Source organism: Bos grunniens, chromosome 2 (assembly GCF_055505025.1).
Source record: "Bos grunniens cultivar Pamir isolate PY7600 chromosome 2, Bosgru_T2T1.0, whole genome shotgun sequence".
Classification (NCBI taxonomy): domain Eukaryota; kingdom Metazoa; phylum Chordata; class Mammalia; order Artiodactyla; family Bovidae; genus Bos; species Bos grunniens.
Genome location: NC_141166.1, coordinates 131,839,721 through 131,859,525, shown reverse-complemented (window position 1 = coordinate 131,859,525; position 19,805 = coordinate 131,839,721). Strand labels below are relative to the sequence as shown.

At 45.8% G+C, this 19,805-nt stretch overlaps 1 long non-coding RNA gene across 1 annotated transcript; it reads left to right on the top strand.

Annotated features, from left to right (window-relative positions):
- Positions 1 to 260: 260 nt before the first annotated feature.
- On the top strand, positions 261 to 2,903 carry LOC147378768 (uncharacterized). The gene is made up of 2 exons (XR_015149001.1): positions 261 to 980; positions 2,670 to 2,903. It is a non-coding gene; the product is annotated as an uncharacterized LOC147378768 (long non-coding RNA).
- Positions 2,904 to 19,805: the final 16,902 nt, after the last annotated feature.

Sequence of the window (19,805 nt, the reverse complement as noted above, 5' to 3'; positions counted from 1 at the left end):
TGTCCAACTGTTTGTGACCCTATGGACTACAGGCCACCAAGCTCTTCTATGCATGGAATTCTCCAGGCAAGAATACTGGAGTGCGTTGCCATGCGCTCCTCCAGGGGATCTTCCCATACCGGGAATTGACCTCCACCTCTTACATCTCCTGCATTGCAGGGGGATTCTTTACTGCTGAGTCGCAGGGGAAGCCCTGAAACCTTAGTGCAATATAAATGTGTTTGATGGCATCCAGACATATCTGTCTCTTCTCTTTTCAGTTCAGAAAAGGTCCTCCTTCGCTTACTGGAGGAGGCTTCTGGCTCTCAGTTGCCATGACCCTCCTTGACTTCCTTTGACTGAAAGAGCCCTCAGCCTCTATGGGCAATAAATACATGTACCTGTTTGTTATTATCTGATGTGCATTAAATTCTTGGTAAATAACTCTGATAACCTGGGAGAGCAAGGATTCCAGAAATACATTTGCTTCATTGACTATGCTAAAGCCTTTGACTGTGTGGATCACAACAAAATGTGGAAAATTCTTAAAGAGATGAGAATACCAGACCACTTTACCTGCGTCCTGAGAAACCTGTATGCAGGTCAAGAAGCAACAGTTAGAACCGGACTAGTTCCAAATCGTAAAGGAGTACATCAAGGTCAAGGCTATATATTGTCATCCTGCTTATTTAACTTATATGTAGAGTACATCATGCAAAATGCCAGGCTGGATGAAGCACAAGCCAGATTCAAGATTGCAGGGAGAAATATCAATAACCTCAGATATGCAGATGACACCACCCTTATGGCAGAAAGCGAAGAGGAACTAAAGAACCTTTAGATGAAGGTGAAACAGGAGAGTGAAAAAGCTGGCTTAAAACTCAGCATTAAGAAAATGAAGATCATGGCATCCGATCCCATCCCTTCAGGGCAAGTAAATGGGGAAACAATGGAAACAGTGACAGACTTTATATTCTTGAGCTCCAAAATCACTGCAAACGGTGAGTGCAGCCATGAAATTTAAAGGCGCTTGCTCCTTCAAAGAAAAACTATGACCAACCTAGACAGCATATAAAAAGCAGAGACATTAATTTCCAACAAAGATCTGTGTAGTCAAAGCTATGGTTTTTCCAGTGGTCATGTATGGATGTGAGAGTTGGACTGTAAAGAAAGCTCAGCGCTGAAGAATTGATGCTTTTGACCTGTGGTGTTGGAGAAGACTCTTGAGAGTCCCTTGGAGTCCAAGGAGTACCTCAGATTAGCACTCGAACCCAGCCAAAGCCCACAGTACCTGGTTTCAGGACCCAATGAAGCTCAGATTCTTGGTGTCTCATCGCAGAAAGAATTCAGTGAGAGACAAAGTGATAGGTTCAGTTCAGTGACTCAGTCGTGTCCAATTTTTGCAATCCCATAGACTGCAGTAAGCCACCTTCACTGTCCATCATCAATTCCTGGAGCTTATTCAAACTCATGTCCATCAAGTCGTTGATGCCATCCAACCATATCAACCTCTGTTGTCCTCCTCTCTTCCCACCTTCAATCTTTCCCAGCATCAGGGTCTTTTCCAATGAGTCAGTCCTTTGTATCAGGTGGCCAAAGTATTGGAGTTTCAGCTTCAACATCAGTCCTTCCAATGAATATTCAGGATTGATTTCCTTTAGGATGGACTGATTGGATCTCCTTGCAGTCCAAGGGACTCTCAAGAGTCTTCTCCAACACCACAGTTCAAAAGCATCAATTCTTCGGTGCTCAGCTTTCTTTATAGTCCAACTCTCACATCTATATGTCATGTGAGTGTATGTTCCTCAGTTCTTTGTCTCGTCACAACAAAGATTTGGAGCGATGCTGAGAAGGATTGAGGGCGGGAGGAGAAGGGGATGACAGAGGTTGAGATGGTTGGATGGCATCACCAACTCGATGGACATGGGTTTGGGTAAGCTTCGGCAGTTGGTGAAGAACAGGGAAGCCTGGTGTGCTGCAGTCCATGGCATCGAAAAGAGGTGGACAGGACTGGGTGACCGAATGACACCCTGGGCGGGAGGGCGGGAGGAGGAAGGAGCTGGGGATAGGAAGAAGACTTTTCACTGTTGTGTTTGAATTTTGTCGCATGTATATTGCTTTGAAATTTTTATTTAAAAATATTTCCAACCTACACAAAGGTGTCAGGAACAAATGTAACACCACCAAGCCCACATACTCGGCCTTCCTCCCATTCTCCCTTCTGTCCGCCTCCCCACAGACAGCTCCAGCTAGCCTCTCTACTGCCCAGTGGAGTGGATGAAGCCAAAGAAATAGCATTCAGGGCAGCCCTGAGCTGAAAGTTACTTGCTATCTTGTAGGCTGCCCCCTCCCAACACTGTCTGCCAGCACCCAGTCTTTCTATTTTGAAAATCCCACATGTCATTTGCTTGTCTTGGCTCCTGGGTCTCCTCCCATCTGGGACAGTTCCTCAGTCCTTGTCCCTGGGGCAGTTGTTTTGTAAGCTATTCCTCACTTTGGGTTTGTCTGATGGGTTTTTTTTTTTTTTTTTCCCTTACTAGATTGAGGTTATGCGTTTTAGGCATAACACCATCATACCACGGAAGTGATGGTGTGCCTGGCTCGGGATACCACATCAGGTGTTGTGTCAATTATTGCTCATTGCTTTTGTTGTACTTCACTTATGTTCCTTTTTTTTTTTTTTTTAACAGATTGAGGGTTTGTGGCAGCCCTGCATCAGGTGCCTCTGTTGCACTGTTTTTCCAACAGCGTTTGCTCACTGTGTTTCTGTGTCAGATTTTAGCAATTCTCACAATATTCCAACTTTTTCTGTATTATATTTGTTTCGGTTGTCTGTGATCAGTGACCTTTCGTGTTCCTACTACCTCTCACTAAAGGCTCAGAAGATAGTCAGCACTCCTTACAATAAAGTATCTTTAAATTAAGGTATGAACATTGTTTTTTTAGACATAGTGCTATTGCAAACTTAATAGACTAAGGTATTGTGTAAGCATAACTTTTATAGGCACTGGGAAAATAAAGTGTGACTTGCTTTATTGCGATATTTGCTTTGTTGCAGCAGTCTGGAACCCAACCCAAAATATCTCCCATGTGTGCCTGTACTAGTCATGGTAACTTTAACTTTGATCACTTAAATGTGTCCTTGAGATTTCTCCACTGTTACTGTTTTTCTTTGTAATTAATAAACATCCTGTGGGGAGAACCTTTATGACTATGTAAATATCCTGTTTCTCATGGTACTTTTCCCCCCTCTAAGTTTAGATTAGATCATACTTGTTTGCAACAGTTATTACTATAGTTTTTACCAAACGGTGGTTTTTCTAAATATTACTATTATTCTTTCTACATTGGTTCATTGGAATTCTGCTGTAAAAAAAAGAGCTGTCTCTTTCCCCCATTTATTTATGTATTCCTTTATTTCTATATTTGTATGGACTTTTGAGTGTTTTTTTCATTCTATGAGTTATCAGTTCAGTTCGGTCACTCAGTGGTGTCCAGCTCTGTGTGACCCCATGGACTGCAGCACACCAGTCCTCCCTGTCCATCACCAACTCCCTGAGTTTACTCAAACTCATGTGCGTTGAGTAGGTGATGCCATCCAACCATCTCATTCTCTGTCGTCCCCTTCTCCTGCCTCCAGTTTTTCCCAGTATCAGGGTCTTTTCCAATGAGTCAGTTCTTCGAAACAGGCGGCCAAAGTATTGTAGCTTCAGCTTCAGCATCAGTCCTTCCAATGAATATTCAGGACTGATTTCCTTTAGGATTGACTGGTTGGATCTCCTTGTAGTCCAAGGAACTCTCAAGAGTCTTCTCCAATACCACAGTTCTAAAGAATCAATTCTCCTGTGCTTAATTTTCTTTATAGTCCAACTCTCACGTCCATTCATGACTACTGGAAAAACCGTAGCTTTGACTAGATGGACCTTTGTTGGCAAAGTAATGTCTCTGCTTATTAATATGCTGTCTAGGTTGGTCATAGCTTTTCTTCCAAGGAGCAAGTGTCTTTTAGCTTCATGGCTGCACTCACCATCTGCAGTGATTTTGGAGCCCCAGAAAATAAAGTCTGTCACTGTTTCCATTGTTTCCCCATCTATTTGCCATGAAGTGGTGGGACCAGATGCCATGTTCTTAGTTTTCTGAATGTTGAGTTTTAAGCCAACTTTTCACTCTCCTCTTTCACTTTCATCAAGAAGCTCTTTAGTTCTTCTTTGCTTTCTGCCATAAGCGTGGTGTCATCTGCATATCTGAGGTTATTGACATTTCTCCCAGCAATCTTGATTCCAGCTGTGCTTCCTCCAGCACAGCGTTTCTCATGATGTACTCTGCATAGAAATTAAATAAGCAGGGTGACAACATACAGCCTTGATGTACTCCTTTCCCAATTTGGAACCAGTCTGTTGTTCCATGTCCAGTTCTAACTGTTGTTTCCTGACCTGCATATAGATTTCTCAAGAGGCAGGTCACGTGGTCTGGTATTCCCATCTCTTTAAGAATTTTCCACAGTTTGTTGTGATCCACACAGTCAATAAAGGCTTTGGCATAGTCAATAAAGCAGAAGTAGATGTTTTTCTGTAACTCTCTTGCTTTTTCAATGATCCAGCAGACGTTGGCAATTTGATCTCTGGTTCCTCTGCCTTTTCTAAAACCAGATTGAACATCTGGAATTTCATGGTTCATGTACTGTTGAAGCCTGGCTTGGAGAATTTTGAGCACTACTTTGCTAGCGTGTGAGATGAGTGCAATTGTGCAATAGTTTGAGCATTCTTTGGCATTGCCTTTCTTTGGGATTGGAATGAAAACTGACCTTTTCCACTCCTGTGGCCACTGTTGAGTTTTCCAAATTTGCTGGCATATTGAGTGCAGCACTTTCACAACATCATCTTTTAGGATTTGAAATAGTTCAGCTGGAATTTCATCACCTCCACTAACGTTTTTTGTAGTGATGCTCCCTAAGGCCCACTTGACTTTGCATTCCAGGATGTCTGGCTCTAGGTGAGTGATCACACCATCGTGATTATCTGGATCATGAAATCTTTTTTGTATAGTTCTTCTGTGTATTCTTGCCACCTCTTCTTAATATCTTCTGCTTCTGTTAGGTCCAGACCATTTCTGTCCTTTATTGAGCCCATCTTTGCATGAAATGTTCCCTTGGTATCTCTATTTTTCTTGAAGAGATCTCTAGTCTTTCCCATTCTGTTGTTTTCCTCTATTTCTTTGCGTGGATCACTGAGGAAGCCTTTCTTGTGTCTCCTTGCTATTCTTTGGAACTCTGCATTCAAATGGATATATCTTTCCTTTTCTCCTGTGCCTTTCGTTCTCTTCTTTTCACAGCTATTTGTAAGGCCTCCTCAGACAACCATTTTGCCTTTTTGCACTTCTTTTTCTTGGGGATAGTCTTCATCCCTGCCTCCTGTACAATGTCAGGAACCTCAGTCCATAGTTCTTCAGGCACCCTCTCTATCAGATCTAATCCCTTGAATCTGTTTCTTACTTCCACTATATAATCTATGGGTAATAACCCATTACTATCACACCTTTATTTTTGCTCAGATTGTACCACATTCAGCTATTGGGAACATCTTCGAGTTGGTCCCTGTGCCTGTGATGTACCCCATCTCCATTTGAGCATTTCTTTATTGTCTGACACAAGATGTTCCAGGCTCATCTTGTACTTCCCCTGTTCCAGCTTTGGGATCAACCCTTTTTCTAGGAGGTCTAGTTTGTTTCCAGAGAAGGCAATGGCACCCCACTCCAGTACTCTTGCCTGAAAAATCCCATGGACGGAGGAGCCTGGTAGGCTGCAGTCCATGGGGTCGCTAAGAGTCGGACACGACTGAGAGACTTCACTTTCACTTTTCACTTTCATGCATTGGAGAAGGAAATGGCAACCCACTCCAGTGTTCTTGCTGGAGAATCCCAGGGACGGCGGAGCCTGGTGGGCTGCCGTCTATGGGGTCGCACAGAGTCGGACACGACTGAATCGACTTAGCAGCAGTAGCAGCAGTTTTTTTCACTGGAGAACAATATTTAGAAAGTAAGATCTAGGCATGAGTCAGATTCAACTTGGTTAAATGAAAATGCAGAACTGGGCTGGCGTTGGGACAACTTGGGAAGGAGAGGGGCAAAGTGCAGGGTTGTGGAGAGAGGCAGGGGGACACAGAGACTGTGGGACTGAGAGTGAGTCACAGCTTGGCCCCTCAGTCCTTGGCTGGAAGCACCTGTGGGGCCCTGGCCTCTGAGCAGGCGAAAGGGTAAATTCAGAGCAGCAGTGCCCCTCAGTCCACTGGGCTCTACACAGAGCTTGTCTCTGGGAGTGGAAAGGGAGAGAATAATTTTTCTTTTTCTCTCTTGGCTCAGTACTATGTAAAAATTTTTTTAACCACAGCATCTATTATTTTTAAAGCAGTACAGAAAAGATCAACTATACTTTTTTTTATAGTAAGCATTTTTTTTTAACAATGTTTATATTGTTTCCTTTTCTCAAACTGAGGAACAGTGGAGGGGTTCTGGATGGATTGTTACAGCAGCGTTCACCCACCACAAAAAGTGTTTGTGGGTGGTCCACCTGCACTTCAGTTCTGAAGGAGAGGGGCTTTCGTACTCTCCTGATTGTCACCCAGAATTAAAAATATATGTTACAAAATGTCCTACCATAAAGACACACACTCAATTTAAAATTTCACAACGTAATAGTCGTGTTTTGTGTGACATTTTCTACCCAATGCAGGTTATTTCCCAGTACTTTGATTTCAGAACATACTAGCGAATGCATCAGGACCTGCAGTTTGAAAAAACACCCCTCTAGGCTGACTTGTTCTTGTGCATGGGGGGAAACAGAGGTCCTAAGAAGGGGAGTGAGTGTCCAAATGGCTGTGGCTTTTCAGGATACATTTACTTATAGCATTTAAAACTGCTTTTTTACAGCTGTTGGGGAGAAATAGGTCTGAATAATAAGACTAGATTTTTTTAAAGTGTCCAGAGCTAGATGAAAGTAGGCCAACAAGGATCATGAACCAGTGACTTCCTGCCCTTATTCCATAGTCTCAAATTCCTAATGTTGGAGGCGTTTGGCTCTTTAAAATAAATGTTTTGGGACTTTAGTAGTCCAGTAGTTACGAATCCGCCTGCCAGTGCAGAGGACATGGATTTGACCCCTGGTCCAGGAAGAGTCCTGATGCCATGGAGCAACTAAGCCTGTGCGCCGCAACTCCTGAACCTGTGCTCTAGAGCCTGCGAACTTCAACTCCTGAAGCCTGTGAGCCTAGAGCCTGTGCTCTGCAACAAGAGAAGCCACCGCAATGAGGAGCCCGAACACTGCAGCGGTGAGAGTAGCCCCGGCTCACTGCAACTAGAGAACGCCTGCATGCAGCGAACGAAGACTCAGTGCAACCAAAAATAAATACAGTTTTTAACAACAAAATAAGCATTTTGTCCTTCACCTACCCACGCATCTGCTTACTCAGCAAATATACACAGCTCGTCCTAGGCAGAAGCAGGCATGCAAGGTGAAGCTGGGGTGCTTTCCCCTTGAGGTGCTTTCGGTCTCATTGGGAGGCAGCTGTACAAGCAGCCACAGAAGACCTTGCAGTGACAGAGATGAATAGGGTGAGAGTGAAACTGTCAGCCCGGCAGGATGGGAGTGTGACTGTTGAAAAGTCATCCTTCTGAGCCTCAGTTTCCTCCCCTGTAAAATGGAGCAGTGAAGCCCTGCCTGCTTGAGTTGTACTGAGCCTGGGAAGGGCCTCAGGAGAGCATTGTCGGGAGGCCTGTGGAGGGAGTCAGGGGAGGGGAGGAGGCGTTCAGCAGGGAAACTGCAGGCCTGAAAGGTGGGGCTGGTTGAGGATTTGGGGGCTGGAGAACAGGGCATGATGAGAATAACAATGAGGGGTTGGAGATGCAGAGGCCCCAGCATGGAGGCCTTGACTGCCTGCCACACAATGGAGTTTAAACTTCATCCTATGGGCAGGGAGGCCAATGAGGTGCTCCGTGAAGGGTTGTTGAGACAGACTGGGACTTGGGACCCTTTGCTGCAGTGCTTCCATCTGGACATATATCTCCAGAGCAACCAAATGCAAAGAAACTGCAAGGGACTAAAAATAACTATATACATGTGCTGCTGCTGCTGCTGCTGCTAAGTCACTTCAGTCGTGTCCGACTCTGTGCGACCCCATAGACAGCAGCCACCAGGCTCCCCCGTCCCTGGGACTCTCCAGGCAAGAACACTGGAGCGGGTTGCCATTTCCTTCTCCAATGCATGAAAGTGAAAAGTGAAAGTGAAGTCACTCAGTTGTGTCTGACTCCCAGTGACCCATGGACTGCAGCCCACCAGGCTCCTCCATCCATGGGATTTTCCAGGCAAAGTACTGGAGTGGGGTGCCATTGCCTTCTCTGATATACATGTGCAGTTGGGACAAATTATGGACAATAAGAAACAAAAAGACCAAAAACCCCAACTGCCACTTCTGAAGAGCTGGGAGCAAAAGCAGGGGTCCAGAGCAAAAGCAGCGTACAGCGCATGTTCCCTGCACTCAACACCACCAAAGGCGGTGGGCAAACCACGAAAGCCACCCCTCTGGGCTGACCCTCACCTCATATAAGGAACCAGCTCACTTGCAAGAGAGCAAGGGAACCCATTACTTGTTCTTGCTCCCTCTTGCTGCAGTAGGGCCCCAATAAAGCCTTCCTGAATTTCTTGTCTGGCCTCTTATCAATTCCTATTGACTAAGGAGGCCAACAACCCTGGTCTGTTACAGAATGATGTGGCCAGATCTGTATCCTTTACACTGACTCAAGAGATTCCTGCAGCTGTAAGGAGACTGGTCAAAGTCTGACATCATACAGCACTTGGAAGATAGCCTATGGAGGTGAGGCAAGAACAGAAAAGGGAAACTGGTGTTTCCAGTGAGAGGAGACAGGCTGAGGCATGAAGGCAGTCACAGCCTCTCCCAGCCAAGTGCAGGGACCATCTGCAAGAGTCAGACCTGCCCCTGATGTCAGACAGAATTCTCCAGCCCTCCAGCTGTGGGACCGCCCTGGAGAACTGCTGCAGGCTGAGCCCAGGAGCTCAGTCCCTGAACCCCCGGGGCACTTGAAGTGGAATGTCACAATGAAAAGACAGGGTGCTGCACCACAGAGAACCAAGTTGGAATCCTGTTTCTACCACCTCCAATTTAGGTGATTTTAGGAAAGTTAGTTTATTTTGCCCTGGACTACAATTTCCTCATTGTCAAATTCAACAGGGAGATAAGTGTGAATGAGGTAATATGTTTAAAGTCTGTTGTAAGCCCCCAGTAAGGAGTCACTCTTAATATGATCTCATAGGCTTCCTGTCATGATGAGGAGGCTGAGGTCAGAGAGGTTAAGGTTAAGGGACTGTGTAGCCCAAGCCTACACAGCTGGCAAAACCAGGACCCCAGCAGTGGTCTGACTCTCTGTACCTGGTGTTCCTACCAGGAGCTCCTGCTGCTCCGGGCTCGGTTCCAAAGAGGAAGCCTGGCCGGCTGTACCCAGCCTGAAACCGCGTGTACCTGGTAACCTCGTCCCAGGGGCCACAGTGCGCAGGAATGAGTCACCACAACCCATTCCCGCGAGGAGACCCCCCTCCTCCCCAGCCCGCTTGCGGCCCAGACCTGGTTGCCAAGCAACAAGACACAACACACATAAACACACTGCGATCCCTCGCTGTAAGCGTGAGGCTGTCTTTGGCGCTGCTGTCTTTCCTTTGCTCCTCCCCGCCAGCCGGGGCCCTGGAGCGAAGGTTTGACCCTCGGGCTAAAGGCTTCCAGACTGGAGTGAATGTGTATTCCCTTGTGTGGGTGTGGGGCTCTGCCCTAGCGAGGAATGGGACGACGCTGCACAGGGCAGGGTGCAGGGAGGGGCAGCCGAAGGCGTGGGCGGCGGCAGGCGGCGTGAACTTTCACCATTTCGGCCCGCGGAGGTGGTGCCCAGGCAGGACTTCCTGAGTCTGAACTGGAGGATAGCAGGGTGGCTCCGCGATGAGAGTGCGTGCCCATTTCCCAGGCACGAGAAGCTTCTGATGCCCCGAGGGCGGTGACACCGTCCTGTGTGGGGCTCGGAAGCTCCACAGTCCCTCCTTTAGAATCTGCCACCCTGCGCTCTCCTTACTCCACCACTCAGTTCAGCTGAAAACGTCTTGAGAGGGTGGCTCCCCTGGGTAGCCTCTTGCCCACACATTTTGCCTGCATGGTCAAAGACTGTGTGCGTGGTTAACAGCTCTTATTTTAGATCTGCTGTCCTACTCAGGCACTGAACTGGGGGCTGCATATGTATCATTCCATTAACCCTCACAGTGACATTGTAAAGTAGGTATTTAAAAATGAGTTTTATTAGGCTTAATTTACAACAAAATCCAGCAATTTTATGTATATAATTTGATGAATTTTGACAAAAGTATACAAGCTTTTCACCACCACCACACCGCAATGTTCATGACATATTAAACAGAACATTCCTATTATCCTTCTGCAGACAAGGCTCCACTTTTGGCTCCTGGCAACCACTGATCACTATAGCTTTACCTTTTCTGCTGCTGCTGCTAAGTCGCTTCAGTTGTGTCCGACTCTGTGTGACCCCAGAGATGGCAGCCCACCAGGCTCCCCCGTCCCTGGGATTCTCCAGGCAAGAACACTGGAGTGGGTTGCCACCTCCTTCTCCAATACGTGAAAGTGAAAAGTGAAAGTGAAGTCGCTCAGTCGCATCCGACTCTTATCGACCCCATGGACTGCAGCCTACCAGGCTCCTCCGTCCATGGGATTTCCAGGCAAGAGTACTGGAGTGGGGTGCCATTGCCTTTTCTAGAATTTCATATAAATGGAATCATGCACTGTAGTCTTTTGTCTAGTTTAACTTAGCATAATGCTTTTGAAAGTCATTCAAGTGAGCCCTGGTTTTTTTCTTTCTTTGCTAACCAGTTGACGAATATTTGGGTTGTTTCCAGTTTGGGGCTATCATAAAAAAAGCAGCTGTGAACATACGTGTGCAAGTCTTTGTGTGGACCTATGTTTTCATTTCTCGTGAGAAAATACTAGGAATGGAATTGCTGATTCATTCAATGCTATGCTATGCTATGCTAAGTCACTTCAGTCGTGTCCGACTCTGTGTAACCCCATAGACTGCAGCCCATCAGGCCTCCCTGTCCCTGGGATTCTCCAGGCAAGAACACTGGAGTGGGTTGCCATTTCCTTCTCCAATGCATGAAACTGAAAAGAGAAAGTGAAGTCGCTCAGTCGTGTCCGACTCTTAGCGACCCCAAGGACTGCAGCCTACCAGGCTCCTCTATCCATGGGATTTTCCAGGCAAGAGTACTGGAGTGGGGTGCCATTGCCTTCTCTGGATTCATTCAATAGGTGTTATTATTATTATCATCTCCTTTATGCAGATGAAAGATTGAAGCTCAGAGAGGTTAAGCAGCCTGCCTGAGCTCAGTTTGGCAGAAATTCAAAGTCAAGTCTGACCTGTATGCCAAGTGGCCATCCATAGGAAACAGGTATTTATTGAGCTGAAAGTACTTCCTTGGTCAGTAATCAGTGTAGCAATGTGTACGTGGCCTGAATTCATCTGCACTCAAGTGCATAGCTTGACACTGAGCACAAGTTGCTGAGCACAGCATGTACACAGGGACAAAGGGCACCCCTCGTGGCCACTGCAGTGCTGACTTCTGGAAGCCAAAGTGGCAGAGCTGCAGGGTATTTGTGTGCTGAAGACAGTGTTTGCCAGGTTTCTCCATCGTAAAGTTACTATTTCTCCTTTGTAATCAATAATTTGAGAAGAGAAACTTTGAAAGTAAGTATTCTATTTCTCATCACGCTTTCACCCACCTGTTTGAATATGCAACATGAATTACCTAACTCCACCATTCCTTTTACTTATTAGCTGAATTCTTCTGCTATGGAGGTTTTCCCTTTATGTGTCAGTATGACTCATGGGTTATTTTATAATATGGGATAGAATTCACTGTTTTAATGTTCAACATGTCCCATATTTGGCCAGCAGCAGTTCCTTTACGCTGACTCCTGACATGCCTTTATGGTCTTCTGGGCACTTCCGTACTCTCTGATGTAAGATGGTCCAGGGCCTCGCACGTCTGCACCAGTCCTGGTCCTGTCCATGGAGAACGGCATTCAGAAACCCTACCAGGGCACTGAATATACGCATCATCACTGGGATGTCTGACTCACAGGCCCCCCTCAGGCTACCGGATCTTATGGCAGTAGAGTTAGGTGAAAGGCAGGGCACTGAGACTGGACTGGCAAGTGAATGCTCAGCAAAATCAGCCATCAGCCTGTACGGGAATTTATAGTAAAAGCCTGGTTCAGTGGCCATGGAAACCCAAGCCAGACCAATCACAGTACGGTTTCTCTGCTCAAAAATGTCTCTATAACTTTATAAGCCTCTGGGGGTAACATCTTTCAACATTTCCTGCTTTGGTGTGAATTACTTCCAGGGCAGAGGACATGAGAGCTTGGCTCTCAGGGATGGTGGAAGAGGGTTAGGGAGAGTGGGGGAAGGATGGTCTCAGGGGCTCCAGATAGTCGGCTGTGTATCCCACGGTGTAGAAAACAGCACAGATTTCTCCTGGCACAGACCCTGTTCTGTGCTGCAGGCTGACTGGCCAGTTGGCTCATCAGGGCCTGAGCATTGGTGTGAACTCCAGGAACGAGAGGTGGTGACTCACAACGTGAGGCCATAACTACACCTTCCGGTTCTGTTGGGTGCTCTCCATTCCGAAGGGCCGGCTGGCTCTGTAGTCTCCAGGGAGGGGCATGCTGGGCTTCTTGCGGGCAGCAGGTGGGGACAAGTGCTGTTGCCCAGTGGCTTTCACATGCATTAACCCACTGTGTCCACCACAACCCTGGGCCAGGATGCCTTCCCGTCTTCAGATGAGGATGCTGAGTGAAGTGGCCGAGAAGGCAGACACCAGTGTCTGCCAACTCCAGTGTTCTGTATGGTTCAGGCTGGCCCGAGCTACCAGGCCTGGCCATTGCAGAATGACTACCATTTGAGGGCACAGGGAGCCCCACTATCTGAGACGGGTCTGAGCAGTCTGGAGGGCCTGAAGGCTCAAGTGGGACACTGAGCTCTCTCTGCTCAGCTTTAGCCAGGCTGGTCTATAGTGTAGAACCAGTTGAAGAAAGGACACCAACCCTTGTGACTTGCCTTGCAGAAATCGCTTGTGGAAGGAGCTATGTCACACTGGGTTGAGGGATATGGTGAACCTTAAGGAGGGATATGGCTAACTCTTCACTCACCTCTGCTAGTGTCAACCCACTTGATGGTATACCATTGGGGCCTAGGGTCCTGCAAAGCAGATCTGAGATGGGGCTGGGAAGGCTTGGACAGAAGGACCATGGTTTCAGGAATGGTGAGGCTGAACCTGGAGAGCAGAGCCCTGGTGCTGGGAGGGGCACAGGGCATTAGGCAAATGGAGAGAGCTGGCATCAAGGAGCCAAGTGAGACATCAGGAGCAGAGAGGGCTGGACAGGCAGACTCTAGTTCAGGGCTGCTCCATTAGATGTCCCAGGGGCCTGGTGCAGCCCAACCTTTCTCTGACAGTTTTTCCTCATAGGTGAATGAGGTATTAATTCTGCAACCTACTTCATAGGATGTTTATGAAAAATAACTAATAAAATTTGATAAAGGAGAGTGAGGTAGAGGTAGATAGAGAAGAAAAAAGTGGAACGGAAAAGAAATAAGAAGCCAGTGTTAATAAAAACAGAGGAAGGGAAGAAGCAGCCAATCCTTGTTTTGTTGACAAGTCAGAAGGGAGGAGGAGCCCATGGGCAGTGGTTCGGTTGGGGGCTGCTGCAGTGGTGGAGGCCACCAGGAGGCCCCAAACAAACAGCCACCTTCTTAAAAAATGATTATTATTGTTCACAGTGTTGTTGTTGTTGTTTAATATTTATTTGACTGTGCTGGGTCCCAGCATCTTCAATCTTCGTTGTGGCATGCGAACTCCTGGTTGCAGCATGCAGGATCTAGTTCCCTGACCAGGGATCAAATCTGGGTCCCCTGCCTTAGAAGCACAGAATCTTAACCACTGCACTACACCAGGTAAGACCACACAACTTGATGTTTTCAAAGCGTATCTTGGGGGACTTCCCTGGTGGTCCTGTGGTTAACCATCTGCCTTCCAATACAGCGTTCAGTTCAGCTCAGTCATGTCTGACTCTTTGCGACCCCATGGACTGCTGCACGCCAGGCTTCCCTGTCCATCACCAACTCCCGGAGCTTGCTCAAACTCATGTCCATCGAGTTGGTGATGTCACCCAACCATCTCTTCCTCTGTTGTCCTCTTCTCCTCCTCGGTGTTCTCAGGTTCAATCCCTGGATGGGGACTTAGGACCCCACACGCCTTGGGGCAATTAAGCCCACGAGCTGCAACTAGAGAAGCCAGAGTGCACAACTGCTGCAACTAAGACCCGACACAGCCAAAAATAAACAAATAAAAATATAGTAAAGAAAAAAGAGCATATCTTAATAAGACTGCCCTGGTGGTCCTGTGGTTAAGATTCTGAGCTCCTAATGCAGGGGGCTTGGGTTTGATCCCTGGTCAGGGAACTAGATCCCACATGCCACAAGGTACAGCCAAAAAAAAAAAAGCATATCTTTTAACTAGATAGTCTTAGAATGCACCAACTCATATAAAACATAGGATTTAAGTACCTCTGGGTTCTTTTCCAAAACAGGATATTCTCCCCCAATGGTAATCCATAATATTCTTTTGACCTTGTAAGCAAAATTCGATCATGCTGGGCAAGGGCTAACAGAATATAAAAGGGACAGTCGTTATGTGTATGAGCTTCACTTCTCAGATCTAGCTGAGCATTGGGATCTCCTCTGGTTGCTCTCACGGCTCAGACACTAAGCGCAAAAAAAAAATCTCTAATGTGTCCCATGGTACACAAGAAGCTGTCACTGGCTCTACATATATCCATTTTATGAACATTTTTCATTAAAAAGGTTAGAATAAAGGTAAAACTTTAAGTATATATGCCAGCTGTTCAAATTTGCTTGCAAGTATAAGGGAAGATAAAGTCAGACTACTTATGCTGTGTAAGTGAAAAAAGTAGGACATAAAATTACATGTGAAATTACTTAAAAACTATCTAAAAATGTATCTAAAAGTAAAAAAAAAACACCCCTACAACAAAGCTCCACACATAGAGAAAAGATGGAATGGAAACAGAGCTACACAATGAATTAGAGGCTTTTCCCCCTTGTGTTTTCAACATTTTCTATTAATTACAGGAAATATACTACAATTTTAAAGAAATGTACGTATTAGCAACAGATAAATGAAAGAATTGGAGATGATCAGGATCACAGAAAATTCAAGATAATCCCTCTGTTAGAAATCCTTCATATGCCCTTTCACCAAACTCAGAAAACGTAAAGGGCTATTCTAAACAGCAGAAATCCCAGAAATGAGTTTTCTTTGATCGTGGAAGCACTGTGCACTTTTTATCAGAAGATTTACCTTGTTAATGTTTTGTTTTTTAAAACAGCAAAGTTGAGTTTCAACCGCAGCTGCCCTGAGGATGACAAGGATAACAAATCTCCCACAGAGCATTTACACAGTATAAGATAAGCTTAAGGGGTCCTGCTCTGGCTCTCCACATCCTGACTCTCCAAGCACTTCTCAGGTACACCCCATTGGCTACTACACAACAGCCATCCATTCCTCGACTCCCTTGCAACCTCACCCAGGTTTCTGTCCAGACATGGCCTGGCAGTGTTCCCAGTCCCAGGGCGGGCCTCCTGTGGGCTGAACCCTTTGTGGTAAAGCTGAGTCCTTTGCAGGCACAGACACAAGGCCCAGCTCCTACCAATGAGATGCTTTTAGGAGTAGGGTAGGTTCATCTACTGGCGACAAGTATTTACTCTTCTCTCTTGTGAAAGTATAGAGCCCTGGGAAGAGGGCTCTGCTTCCAGCTCCACCATTCCTGTTTTTCACTCTCCAAGAAGGCCAGGAGGTATTCCAGGATGGAGGAAGGGATGAAGACAGAGGGGCAAGAGCAGTGGTCTGTTAAGGAAAGATCTCTGAAAGCAGGTACTTGGACTAGACATTTTCATTTATTTCCTTTTAGACAGTACTTAGTCACCCAGCTATGATGAGTTGCAAGTGAGATTGGGAAATTGACTCTTTACTATGGGGTGGGGATACTATGTACTCAGGTAAAATCTGATGACTTTGGGGCCACCATTAGAAGATCCTGCTGCAAAAACAAAAGAGGCAGCCTTCTCAGGAGAGCTGATGTGAGGACATCCTCAAAAGAGAATCCCAAATATACTCAGCATCAGATCTTTGTTTCTAATGTCATTCCCCAATAAAAGGAAACAGGGCTCCTTGGAGAAATGGCTGACTCTAGGACTGGGGCAGGAAACAGTCAAGATGAATTGGCACCTCTGGTAAGGCCAGAAAGTAGGGGAGTTCTCTAAAAGTAAAAACAAAACAAAAACACTCAACATCCCAAAACAAACCAACACAAGAAAACACCCCACAATGATGGGGATATGTCAAAGGGCGACAAAAGTCAATGGAAAGAGTTCCTAATGCCCAAACTTGGAGTAACTTGAACAAAATAAATAATGTGGTATTGGATTATTGGTTCAGTTTAATCGTTCAGTCGTGTCTGACTCTTTGCGACCCCATGGACTGCAGCACGCCAGGTTTCCCTGTCTATCACCAACTCCTGGAGTTCACTCAAATTCATGTTCATTGAGTCGGTGACGCCATCCAACCATCTCATCCTCTGTCGTCCCCTTCTCCTCCCACCTTCAATCTTTCCCAGCATCAGGTCTTTTCCAGTGAGTCAGTTCTTTGAATCAGGTGGCCAAAGTACTGAAGTTTTAGCTTCAGCATCAGTCCTTCCAGTGAATATTCAGGACTGATTTCCTTTAGGATGGACTGGTTGGATCTCCTTGCAGTTCAAGGGACTCTCAAGAGTCTTCTCCAACACCACAGTGCAAAAGCATCAATTCTTCTCCACTCAGCTTTCTTTATAGTCCAATTTTTACATCCATACATGACTACTGGAAAAATCATAGCTTTGACTAGATGGACCTTTGTTGGCAAAGTAATGTCTCTGCTTTTTAATATGCTGTCTAGGTTGGTCATAGTTTTTCTTCCAAGGAGTAAGCATCTTTTAGTTTCATGGCTGCAGTCACCGTCTGCAGTGATTTTAGAGCCCCAGAAAATAAAGTCTGTCACTGTTTCCATTGTTTCCCCATGTATTTGCCATGAAGTGATGGGACTGGATGCCATGATCTTAGTTTTCTGAATGTTGAGTTTTAAGCCCACTTTTTCATTCTCCTCTTTCACTTTCAACAAGAGGTTCTTTAAACCAGAGATAACATAAAACCCATGAGTCCATAGTAACATAAATAAATGATTCCATAAGTAAGTAACTGAGGGAGAAGGGACACATCTCCCATGCAGAAGAATTCCATGGAATTCATGTCGATACTTTGTACTCCAGGGAATGGAGCCTAACTCCCCACTCTCCAGGTGTGAGAAGGGTGATTTCTTTGCAGAGAGTACTGCATGGAAAGAAGGTGAAGAAGCCTGACAAATAAAACCACAAACAGGCAATCAAGGTCAAGCTCAACAGCCATAAACCATGTGGTCAGGAATGTCCTTGATAAGGCTGTGGTGAGAATGACATGTTACCTCAGTGATCTACATCCCCCAAACCCACAACCCTGGTCAAATCACCAGAAAAACAGCAGACACACTACAGTGAAGGGATAGTCCTCAAAGCACCTGACAAGCACTCCTCAGAACTGTCAAGGTCATCAAAAACAAAGAAGTCATGGCCAAGAGGAGCCTAGGAGGCATGATGACTAAGTGTAATGCGGTATCCTGGATGGGATTCTGAAACAAGAAAAGGACATTAGGTGAAAACTAAGGAAATCTGAGTCGAGTATGGACTTCAGTTAATGATATTGTATCAATATTGGTTCCCTGATTGTGACAAATTACCATTTTCATGTAAGATATGAATTAAAGAGGAAACTGGCTGTGGGGTATATAGGAACTCTCTGTACTATCTTCTCAACTTCTCTGTAAATCTAAGACTATTCTAAAATTAAAGGTTTATTAGAGAGTGAGAAGACAAAGACTTTCTCTCCTTTCCTGAATGAGAGGTCATAATGTCTGAAGCTGAGGCAGTCATATTCTGACTGTAGAGATGACAATTCACAGCTCTAGCCCAATTTTGCATTTTTGTTATGTGAGAAAATAAACATTACTGTTTAAGCTGTTTTGTTCCTTGCAGCTGAAAAAAAAAATATTCCAAGCTCACGAATTTGTAATCATATATCCCCAAATAAGCCAGCATGCCAGAGATTTACGGTCTAAGCAAGTATCTCACCAATGTAAAAAGAGACTGGAGAAAAAGAAAAAAAGAGGCTTTTATTAATATACACGTGTGGTGGAAAATGATGGATGAAGTCCCAGTTAGGGTAGGGAGAGAAAAAGTGAGTAGAGGTATGAAGAAAAATCCATCTCCATCTTGAGATTATTTTGTAAACAAGAATTTATTGAGTACTATATGGTCAGGCTGCTGCTGCTGCTGCTGCTAAGTCGCTTCAGTCGTGTCCGACTCTGTGCGACCCCATGGACGGCAGCCTATCAGGCTCCCCCGTCCCTGAGATTCTCCAGGCAAGAACACTGGAGTGGGTTGCCATTTCCTTCTCCAATGCATGAAAGTGAAAATGAAAGTGAAGTCGCTCAGTCGTATCGAACTCTTAGCGACCCCACGGACTGCAGCCTACCAGGCTCCTCCGTCCATGGGATTTTCCAGGCAAGAGTACTGGAGTGGGGTGCCATTGCCTTGCTAGGAACCATGGAAAATAATATAAAAGTTTAAGATTTAAATCCTGCCCAAGTATATTGAGATCCTTTATTTTTCTGTGGTATATCAGGCTTGGATGTTAGAACCAAAAGCCATCTTAAAGACCCGTTTTCTGCTTAAAAGTACTCTACTTTTTAAATTAGTGGCAGCAAACTGCTTTTCTATTAGGCTTTGTATTTTTGAGGTCCTCCAGCATTAGCCTTTCTTTGTGGTGGCCGCCTAATTCTCTGCAGAGCAAATGAACCATTATTTATCCGCTCAGTCGGAGTCATTTAGATTTCCAGGCTTCACCATTACAAAAACTTGCCAATGAACATCTCTGTTCTTGCTCCTTTGACAACACCGCTAGTGTGCCTGCAATAAAAATTTCACGAAGGGGACCTAGATATTTTATTACATAACACCCTTTCCCTCAGTCCCTGCCCCACAGGTGCGATCTCCCCTGCTCTTCAGGGCAGCAAGTTGGGTAGCTGCTTACCTCTGGGTGGGCACCATGCCCATCTCTCCTATTTCAACTGTTTGAGTGGATATGAGGTCTGGAAAAGGCAGGAAACAGGTGGGATCCATAACCTACCAAGAAAGCACGCAGATACTAAAGAGGGAAGAAATGGCGCAGGAAGTTGTAAGGGGTATTTGAGGAAACAAGAGATGGGGCAGGAGAGATACTCTCTGGATCATAGTGAAAGTGAAAGTGAAGTCACTCAGTCGTGTCCGACTCTTTGCGACCCCGTGGACTGTAGACTACCAGGCTCCTCCCTCCATGGGATTCTCCATGGCAAGAATACTGTAGTGGGTTGCCATTTCCTTCTCCAGGGTATCTTCCCGACCCAGGGATCGAACCCGGGTCTCCTGAATTCCAGGCAGACGCTTTAACCTCTGAGCCACCAGTCATAGTAGTTTGGGCTAAAGACAATGCAGAATGCAGGTCAGTCACATGACAGAGGCCTCCAA